This window comes from Enhydra lutris, unplaced genomic scaffold (assembly GCF_002288905.1).
Source record: "Enhydra lutris kenyoni isolate GAN:26980312 unplaced genomic scaffold, ASM228890v2 scaffoldscaffold27, whole genome shotgun sequence".
Classification (NCBI taxonomy): domain Eukaryota; kingdom Metazoa; phylum Chordata; class Mammalia; order Carnivora; family Mustelidae; genus Enhydra; species Enhydra lutris.
The window spans coordinates 20,725,521-20,735,705 of NW_019154111.1; positions in this window are offsets into that span (position 1 = coordinate 20,725,521).

Genomic DNA, 10,185 nt, shown 5'->3' on the forward strand with positions numbered 1-10,185 from the left:
ATTTTCATTTCTTTGAGATAAGTACCCAAGAGCATAACTCCTAGGTTTATGACAAGTGTATGTTTAGTTTTGTGAGAAGCTTCAATAATCTTTTCCAGAATGGCTGTATATCCCACTGGTAAACTCTAAGTTACCTGGTTTCTCAGCATCCTTGCCGACATTTGGCATTATCACCACTTTTTGTTTTAGCCTCTCTGATAGTGTGTTGTGACATCTCATTTGGTTTTAATTTGCATTTACCATTTACCTAATGGCTAATTTTGTTGAATATATCTTTATGCACATATTTACCATCTGTATATTCTTCGGCAAAATGCATGTTCCTATCTGCTCAGTTCTTAATTGACTTGTTTGCTTTTTACTGTTGACTTTTGAGAGCTGTTAATGTACTCTAAATAATGGTCCTTTGTCATATATGTCCCTTGCAAATATTTTTCCAAGTCTGTAACTTGTCTTTTCATCCTCCTCACAGGACTTTTTGCAAAGCAGAAGTTTTTAATTCTGATGAGGTCCAAATTGTCAATTCTTCCTTATATGGATCAGGGTGTTGGTGTCAAATCTAACTCTGCCTAGTCCTTTGTCCCAAAGATTTTGCCTGTTTTCTTTTTCCCTAAATATGTTATAGTTGTACATGTTAAACATAAGTCTATGACCTATTTTGAGTTATTTTTTTTTTTTTTAAGATTTTATTTATTTGACAGACAGAGATCACAAGTAGGCAGAGAGGCAGGCAGAGAGAGAGGAAGGGAAGCAGGCTCCCTGCTGAGCAGAGAGCCCGATGCGGGGCTCGATCCCAGGACCCTGAGATCATGACCTGAGCTGAAGGCAGAGGCTTAACCCACTGAGCTACCCAGGCGCCCCTTGAGTTAATTTTTGTATAAGGTATGAGGTTTAGGTCAAGGCCCATTTTATTTTTGTGGATATCCACTTGCTTCAGCACCATTTGTTGAAAATCTTATCCTTCCTATATTGAATTATTTTTACATCCTTGTCAAAAATTATCTGGGTAAGGGGCACCTGGGTGGCTCACTCAGTTAGGCGTCTGCCTCTGGCCCAGGTCATGATCCTGGAGTCCCAGTATCAAGTCCTGCATTGGGCTCCCTGCTCGGCAGGGAGTCTGCTTCTCCCTCTGACCCTCTCCTCTCATTCTCTCTCTCTCTCTCTCTCTCTCTCAAATAAACAAATAAAATCTTTAAGAAAAATTAGTTGGGTATATTTTGGCAGTTTATTTTTAGGTTATTTTTTGTTCCAGTGATATTGTCTATCCCCTCACTAAAACCATACTTTCTTGATTACTGAGGCTATCTAGTAATGCTTAACATCAACTATAATTGTTCCTTCCACTTTATTATTCTTTTTCAAAACTAAGTTTTTCTAGGCCCTTGCCTTTCCAAATACATTTTATTTTATTTATTTATTTTTAAGTAGACTCCACACCCAGTGTGGAGCCCAACGTGACGCTTGAATTCACAACCCTGAGATTAAGACCAGAGCTGAGATCAAGAGTTGGATGCTCAACCCACTAAGTCACCCAGGTGGCCCTCTATCTACATTTTAGAGTAAACATACCCATGTCTACAAGAAATCTTGGAGGGTTTAAATAAACACTGCATTACACCTATACATTAATATGGGGGAATGGACATGTTTCCTATGCTGATTCTTTCAATCCATGATCACTATACATCTCTCCATTTATTTAGCTCCTTTTCTTTCATCAGCTTTTTGCAATTTTCAGGATACAAATCCCATATACATTTTATTAGGTATATACTAACCATTTCATTTTCTTTGGAGGAATTATAAATAAATAGTTTTGCATTTTTTTTAAATCTCGGTTTCCATATGGAAACCCAGATTGGGTTTTGTATGTTGATCATGTACCTGCAATTTTGTTGAACCTCCTTGTTAGTTCTTGGGTTTTCTATGTAGACAATCATGCCAGTTTTATTTCTCCTTTTGCAATCTGTATGCCTTTGATTTAGAGTGTGTTTTTTTGAAAATATAATCACATCACTCCCCCTTTCGATAGTCTTACCTCTTTTTCAGAAATCACTCCTCAGCAGAGAATGCAGAAACCTTCAGGATCTCAATTTCTTCTACCCTTTAAGCCTCATCTCATGCTGCCTTAAATTAGCTTACTTCACTGTCTTGTTCAACTATTTTTCATTTGCAGAATTTCGGGTGTTTTATCTTGATTTCGGGGTCTTGGTTCACACCTCTCTTTCTCGCAGCTCTCGAGTATTCACCTTGAGTCACAGTCTCTAGGACCGACTTCTAAATTATGTCTATTATTTTATTATTATGTCTATTTCATGTGCTTCATCAGAAACTGTAACAACCTAGAAGAGGAGTGTGTCTCCTTCTTTCTCTTAGCCAACAGACTATAAGTTCTTTGAGAGAAGGCAATGGTCTTTTATCTCTGTATCCTCAGGATCTGCCATTGTACTTGGCACACAGTAGAAATAAAGTGACCATTTGTTAAAGGACTGGATGCTCTCATTAGATAGTCAATATTCACTTTTTCCCCATTATAGATTATTATTGTTACACTCCAAAAGATTCATAGAGTATCACGCTGATTTTTCTACCAAGATGTACAATGGAAAACAAATTACCTTAACAATGAGACAAATGATCTGCATTTGTATTCCTGTGTAAAAAGTGTTTTCTTGGTAGGTTCACTATAGTTGGTTCTCAAAAAGGTCTGTGATGTATTATTCTTATGCTTATTTTACCCAAATCAAGAAGGTTAAATGATTTTCCAAGATTATATCATATAACTGAGTGGCAGAAGCTGACTCATTCCCAGGCCTTCCGATTCTAAATCACATATCCTTTTAGTTCTATAAACACACTAGTATCTCCAACAACAAAGTCTCTTTGTCCATTTGTTGTTGTCTTTCATACTGGTGATGAAGCTGCAGACAGGTGCATACTGTGTTACTCATCCCCTATGGCACGTCTCTGAGAGGTCACTATATTCATTTAGCTGTATAGAATAATGATTTGGCATATGCATATATTGCTAAATGATTACTATAATAGGTTTAGTTAAAGCCCATCACCACACATACCACATTTTTTTCTTGTGATGAGAATTTTAAGATCCACTTTCTTAACAATACTGAATTGTATATTTGAAAGATGCTAACTACAGTCATCATTCTGTGCATTACATCCCAGTCATTTTTATATCTCATAACTGGAAGTTTGTATCTTTTGAACTTTCACCTATTTCCTAATAACCGTGTATTAGGTTTTTTAAAAAATATAGTATCATCTTTATTAAAGAAACAAATCCTATGTCAAGAAATAATTCAATCAACTTGTAAAATAAACAAAACTTTTAGCTAGGAATTAAAATGATATGCAATAAATCTTGATTAAGTTCTATTAATTTTTTGAAAAATATTTGTTTATACTGTTAAATATCAAGGGAAAAAATCAACATTTTCACCCTAAAATATCTGATCACAAGATATATAGAGTTCATTTTTATTCACTTTCTAGGTTTCATATTATTTTGTGTTTGGCAAATGTACTTTATCCAAAGTAAATTTTGGTTTGGTCTGGATCATCAGAAGTACACAAGCTATCTTTTTTTTTTTTTTAAGTTTATTTTGTTGCCTGGGAAAATAAAAATAAAATCTGACATACTAGTAAGGTATGGAAGATATGAGAAAGTCACAGAATAGGTAAGGCTAGTTAAATGCTGAAAACATACTTGAGATTTCAAATACCTCACCGTATCCCTGGAATATGGTCATTGGGGAAAGGGCAATGACCCCATGTCTTTTTTTGGACCACTATTAAAAAGATAGGTTGGCAACCTATGCTTAACTTCTTTTTTAACTTCTTTTTTCCATTTATTAATACTGCAAAGTCCTTTTCAAAATCCTCTTCAAAGGATCTTCCCCCTTTTAAGTTTCAGACCTTGAACATCTCCTATTAAAAATAACCCATTTTCAGGGACTTTATTCCTCATATACAGAACATCTTAAATATATTTTATATAATGAAATGGACTTGACTTCAGGTTCCCATAATGCTGCTCGGGGACCCTGTCACATCCAATGTGTTTGGAACTCTGTCAGCTAATACATTTTGTAAACACATGTACAAAATCTAGCCATGATGTTATGGCTTCAATTCCACCTCATGGGATGCTTGTCATCATAAAGAAGCATAGTGATTGTTTTTAATATAAAGAATGTATTGGGGGGGTTGCCTAGGTGGCTCAGTTGTTAAGCATCTGCCTTGGGCTCAGGTCAGGAGCTGAAGGTCCTGGGATTGAGTTCACATCAGGCTTCCTGCTTGGCGGGAAGCCTGCTTCTCCCTCTCCCACTTCCCCCTGCTTGTAGTCCCTCTCTTGCTCTCTCCCTCTCTTTCAAATAAATAAATAAAATCTTAAAAAAATGTATCTTTGTTGCTAAAGTTTTTATGAAATTACAGTTGGTTGGTGATGCACATGTTGTTCCTATGATCAAGAAAGGCAGGGCACAAATTAGAGGGGAAAAACCAGTTTTTAACACATTGCTATTATCAGTCACTTACAATGTGCGAAAGCACCACATTGTATGTGAGCAATGACCCAAGCTATTCAAGATCAGCTGCCCTCAGGGAGCTTGACACCTGGGATGGAAAGAACAGAACATGTAAATATCTTTTAATCCAAAAGTAAACTTACTTGTGAGTTTGATTTCAAGATATTTTCCCTAAATATTTCATCCTGAGAAACCGCTTGTTTGTTAGAGATGGAAAAAGAGGGAAGAGGAAACATATAAATTAGATTCTTGGACTCATTATCATATTTATAACTTTGGCATTAATTGCTATGGAATAATTCCAGAGCCATAAAGTAAGAACTGTGACTACAAACAAGAAAGAAACAGAGAGCGTTCCGAAGAAATAAAAGCCTTCTTTTTTAAAACTAGAGAAAAGTAAATTCTTGCATATGTTACTAATGTTGGCGAAGAAGATAAATTACTCCAAATAGTTTATGGTCGTTGAAAATCTTAAAGAAGTCTATAAAGTTTTCATCATTTAAGAAGCCACATTCTGTGAGCAAACTGGCAATTAATTTGCCTGTTTACTTTTTTAAAAACTGCTTGATATGCTCTAGCAAGCCACTCTGATACGCAAGTATATTTGCTTCATTATTTCTATACATAATTACGTAGTTGGCTTTAATAAATCACCCAAAATAGTGGAGTGTAAAAAAAAAAAAAGCAGAACAATGTAATTCTTTAAAATATTTGGTTAATAGAAGATCCCTGCCTTACCTTCCTTTTAGAAACTGATATTATGTAAATCTTACTTGTTTACAATTTAACCTGTGCTGGATATTAATTTAAATAAAGAAAATTATTTAATAGAGGGTTATTAAACAGGTTTTACATTGCAGCTGTTTGAGTCCCTCAGGTAAATACTTAATGAGAGAGTTTAATAAAGTTTGTTCTACTTATTTATGTTTAAATTCTTTTTCTTCTCTTGTGTGAAGCCTTTGTGGGGCAGAACTCCCACTGACTGAGAAGAGTCCTGTGCATATAGATTTGGGAAGAGCAACACACTTGGAATGCTTATCAAGTAATTGCATTCGATGTGTCTATATGTGTCTAATTTTCTACAACATTTCTTATTTGGAAACATGAATTGTATTCTGAATAAAGAAATTTGGAAAGCTCAGCTTTTTTTATCCTAGCAAAGATAATCACATTAAGAATGGGGTATAAATAATTACATAACATTTAAAAAAATATTTAAAACATTTTATAAAATATGAACTTTCTGAAAAGAGAAATTTGGACAATGTGTGATATGAGGTGAAGCTGCTATGAGGGAAGCAGGCGTTGCGTGTATGGAAAAATAAATTCTGAAGTTTGAGGAGAAAGAAGTTCTAACATTGCTCCTACTCCCTCAGACTGTGTCAATTTCTGTAACTGATTAAGGAGGAAATAACAAATAGGCTTTGATTTATGATAGTCATGTGTAGGAGAAAGCCAAAAGAGAAGAAACTGACAGGAAAAAAATCTACTCCAAATAAACGGTATAATTTAAAAAAAAAAAAAAAAAGTAAATGAAGGGTGGACATAAGACCATTCGTGAGGGGAAAAAAAATGTAGTATGTGTGATTATTTGACATGGAAGTCTAAAGAAAGAAAAAAAAAAGACAGGTGACACCAATTCTGAGCACAGTGACTGAGAGAATAAGGCTAGGAGAAGGGAAAATCAAAGGAAGCACTTAGGGAAAGAAGCCACTCCCCTTCCATACTGGCATGTTAAGACAGCGGGTACAATAAGCTTTATATGCAGGAGATAGAATGGTGTATCGGAAGACCTGACATCACAGTTCCAGATCTTCTGGAAATTTATTTTTTGATATTAAACATTTGGACATTCATATTGTGTTCTTGATCTGAAATTTCACTTCCAATTCTCTTAGATCCAGTAAATTAATCTTGAAAATGAAAATTTTGAAAATCTTTGAGAACCTGTTAGCGATGAAGAGCAATAATGCATTTCCATGGGGCTCATATTCTGTTTACTCAGTAAATTCCCTCTCAAAGGAATACATTTTCAGCCAACAACCAGTGGACGGTCGGGTTAAAATGTTTTAAAATATTTAAAATTTTCCTTTGCTCATATATTAAGACCACAGAGAATAGCAATACCTATGTAGCCTGTTATAATTTATAAATTATAAACATATAATTTAAATATTATGTAAATATCTATCGCTGTATCTCTGCCTTCCTGTCTCTCTCTCTCTCTCCATCTCAAGAACCATGTGTTTACCCTGCTACTCCTAACCCAACCCTAATATTTTCCTTTCCATAACTGTAGTACTTTTTTGACAATGAGAGTCCTGTTTCTCCTTATCCTATGTATGTTCACTTACTTACTGTTCTTCTTTTATGCAACTAATCACCTATGGCTGCCTCTCTTCCCTATATGTAGCCTCCAGTACTTTCTGGGGGACACTGCTGCCACTGTCCACCCCCATGTGGTCAACCCTGCAAGAACTGAAATCCTGCCTTTAGCCTCCTCTTGTGTGGCTGCTGCCATCACCCCTCTAGGCTCTGACACAACATGCTGGGTTGCCTCCCCACAGGGATGCCTTCTTCACCATACTTGGGCTCCAACATCTTGGGTTGTTCTACTCCTCCCCTGGGGTCCCTCCACACTCCACACAGCTCTAACTCCAGGTTTGGTCCACCACAGCTCAACCCGCTTCCTTTCTACCTCACATGGGGACGCACACTTTGCTCAGCCTTACTTAATGTAGGAATAAATTGTTCAGGAAGGAAAAAAAGATGGGAAAAAGGGAGAGCTATATAAGACTTTAAACCTTAGTTTAAAGGAAAGGGACTTGATGGTTCATTATTTGACTTTCAACAAGCTTTTCTAAGTGCCTACTATTTCCCAAGTTTCATGTGCAGAGCTTCATGTATTACCCCTGATAACATGGGAGAGAAGCTAAACATACTGGTAATGGTATTCCAAAGTAAGAAACACTAGGAAACATATATCTAGGCATGGGGTCACTGAAGATCAGCACCTACCTTTTTAGGAATCAGAGCCAGAGTCCTTAGGGACTATTTCTTGGTGTGGGGGGGAATGTACCACTGCAGGCCTGAGATTGCTATGTTTAGAAGGACCTGCTTGAAGTATTGGCCCTTGGATGGCATCTAGAAACTTGCCCCCCCCCCCCCAGTCAGTAGTTAACTAATAAAAGTTCACACAATATGTGCTGTGCAAACAATATACTTTATGCTAAACACCTTCTTTTCTTCTCGAAGTCTGTGTTCATACATTCAAGGCAGAGGGTGCCTGCATGACCAGTCCCCAGCTACATCTCTAATGTGCTTCCCTGGGCAGAGACACTGTTTACACGTTGCTGCATTTCATTACGGGAGGAAGAGGATTCCCTGTGGACACCGCATGGGATGGAAAGAGCAAAAAAAAAAAAAACAAAAAAAAAAAACAAAAAAAACCCCACATGAGTCCCTCCAGACACTGTGCCTTTTTTGCACGTGATCCAGCCATGTATCTTTACTGCAGCACTGTACTACACCTCTATAGTAAGTACACCTGCGTGCTGACTCCTGCGAGTCTTTCTAGCCGATCCCTGGAAGCAGGAGTGTCCTGGGGACACTACATACACTCCTGGACTGAGATGGTTTTTTTTTTTCTTTTTTATGATTTATTTATTTATTTGACAGAGAGAGACATAGCAAGAGCAGGAACACAAGCAGGGAGAGTGGGAGAGAGAGAGAGCAGGATTCTGGTGGAGCAGGGAGCCTGATGAGGGGCCGGAACCAGATGTGGGGCTCGATCCCAGGACCCTGGGATCATGACCTGAGCCCAAGGCAGACACTTAACGACTGAGCTACTCAGGTGCTCCCCTGGACTGAGTTTTAAGTCAAATTTTGTTAAGTGAAAATGGCATTCATAGGATTTCCGGGCAGAAGAAACAGCATAAACCAAACATATAAATGGGAATCAACAAGACCCTGGGCAGAGGAAGATCCATAACTAATACATTGTTTCCTCAGCAGTAATTTCAAGGAAAGCCATGTCCAAAAATATAAGCAGAAGGTAGATCTCAGAAGTTCCTCTATTAAGTATCCCATCTTAATACTTTAGGAAGTATTTGGGATGAGGAAAAAGTAAAATTGAGTGATTCAATGGATATCCTCGACAGAGAAAGAATGATAGGTTTCTATCCTTATTCACAATTTGAGTAAAATTATTTGTGCTATTATCAATAAATTATTGATACTCTGGAAAATTATTAAGCAATTAGCTATTTGGTATTTTATATTTAAAAAAAAAAACAGAATCATGGAAATTCTCTTCAACTTAATAACTATTTCCTGCAATAGACTATGATACATTTTTATCCTACTCATAAATTCTGATAAACATCAGATGAGGCAATAAATTTGGCATTCTTTACTCAGTGATATTAGCATTTTGTTTTATATGTTTTGGGGTGTTTGTCAGTTTTAGAACCACCTTATAAGTTTCAAAATATAATACATCTACAAAATGAAATTTGTCACTTATGTATTGTATGCAGTATGAAATACTCTGTCAACAACTTAAAATACAGTGTCTGTAAAATATAGTATCTGTATGGATGAGGTTGTTAAACATTTGCCTTTGAAAAACAAGGCTGTTCATCTTAATTCTTTGCTAGACCACCTTGGGAAAAAAACATCGAGACCAGTAGATTAGCCTTAGATACATTTGTGGTGGGTTTTGGTGATGTTATTTTACTTTATACTATTGTTTTTTAATTTCAAAAACTTCTCATAGAGTATCATTTCAAAGTGAAGGATTTCTGCAATTTCACATTAACCATCAGTATTTCTAATTTTTAAAACACAAATCTGTCTTTTAACAAATTTTAAGTTATTTACTATACCTAGATAGTAACTTGAATAAAATAAAATATGAAAATATCATTTTAATTTTATTTCCCAGATAATTCTTTTTATTCAGCATAGCATTTCCACAAATAGGGCAATAGTCTGATAGTTTAATAAATTTCAGTTTAGGAAATATTTAAAATTATAGAATTTCCTTTGAATTTCCAGAACCAGTGATTACTATGACAATAACCAATGAGTAGTTTTGCTATTTTTAGAACATATTTGGATATCTTTATGGGAGGCTTCTCAGATTCATCTTAGATAATTTTGTATTACAGAACTATAAAATGGCTAATATCATACTCACTGACTTTTTACTCAAGAATTTTTCTTACACGGACTTTTATGTGCCTCTGCCTATTTAATGTTCCTCCTTGTCAATCACACTTGGAATGAGCTCTGCATCACAACGCAGAGTAAATAATAAAACATGTTTCATAGTTATGGAATTTTTCCCCAAAGCCTTCTGTATTGCTTAGAGAGGATATGCTTTGCTTCAAGTCAGTAAGATGGAAACCACATGGCTGAATCTGAAACTCTGGATTGATATTACCTGCAGGGACCTTTTCATCTAGGAGAAAACATTAAGAAAGACAAACCTACTTTGCACCCTATAATATAAATGAAGAAATGAGAAGGACAGTTGCCTTGCAGAAGATAACACAGTACAGTCTGAATCAAAATTACATGATATTTGAAAGAACACATGAAAATACATTTTTGAGATATTTAAATCAATTCCTAT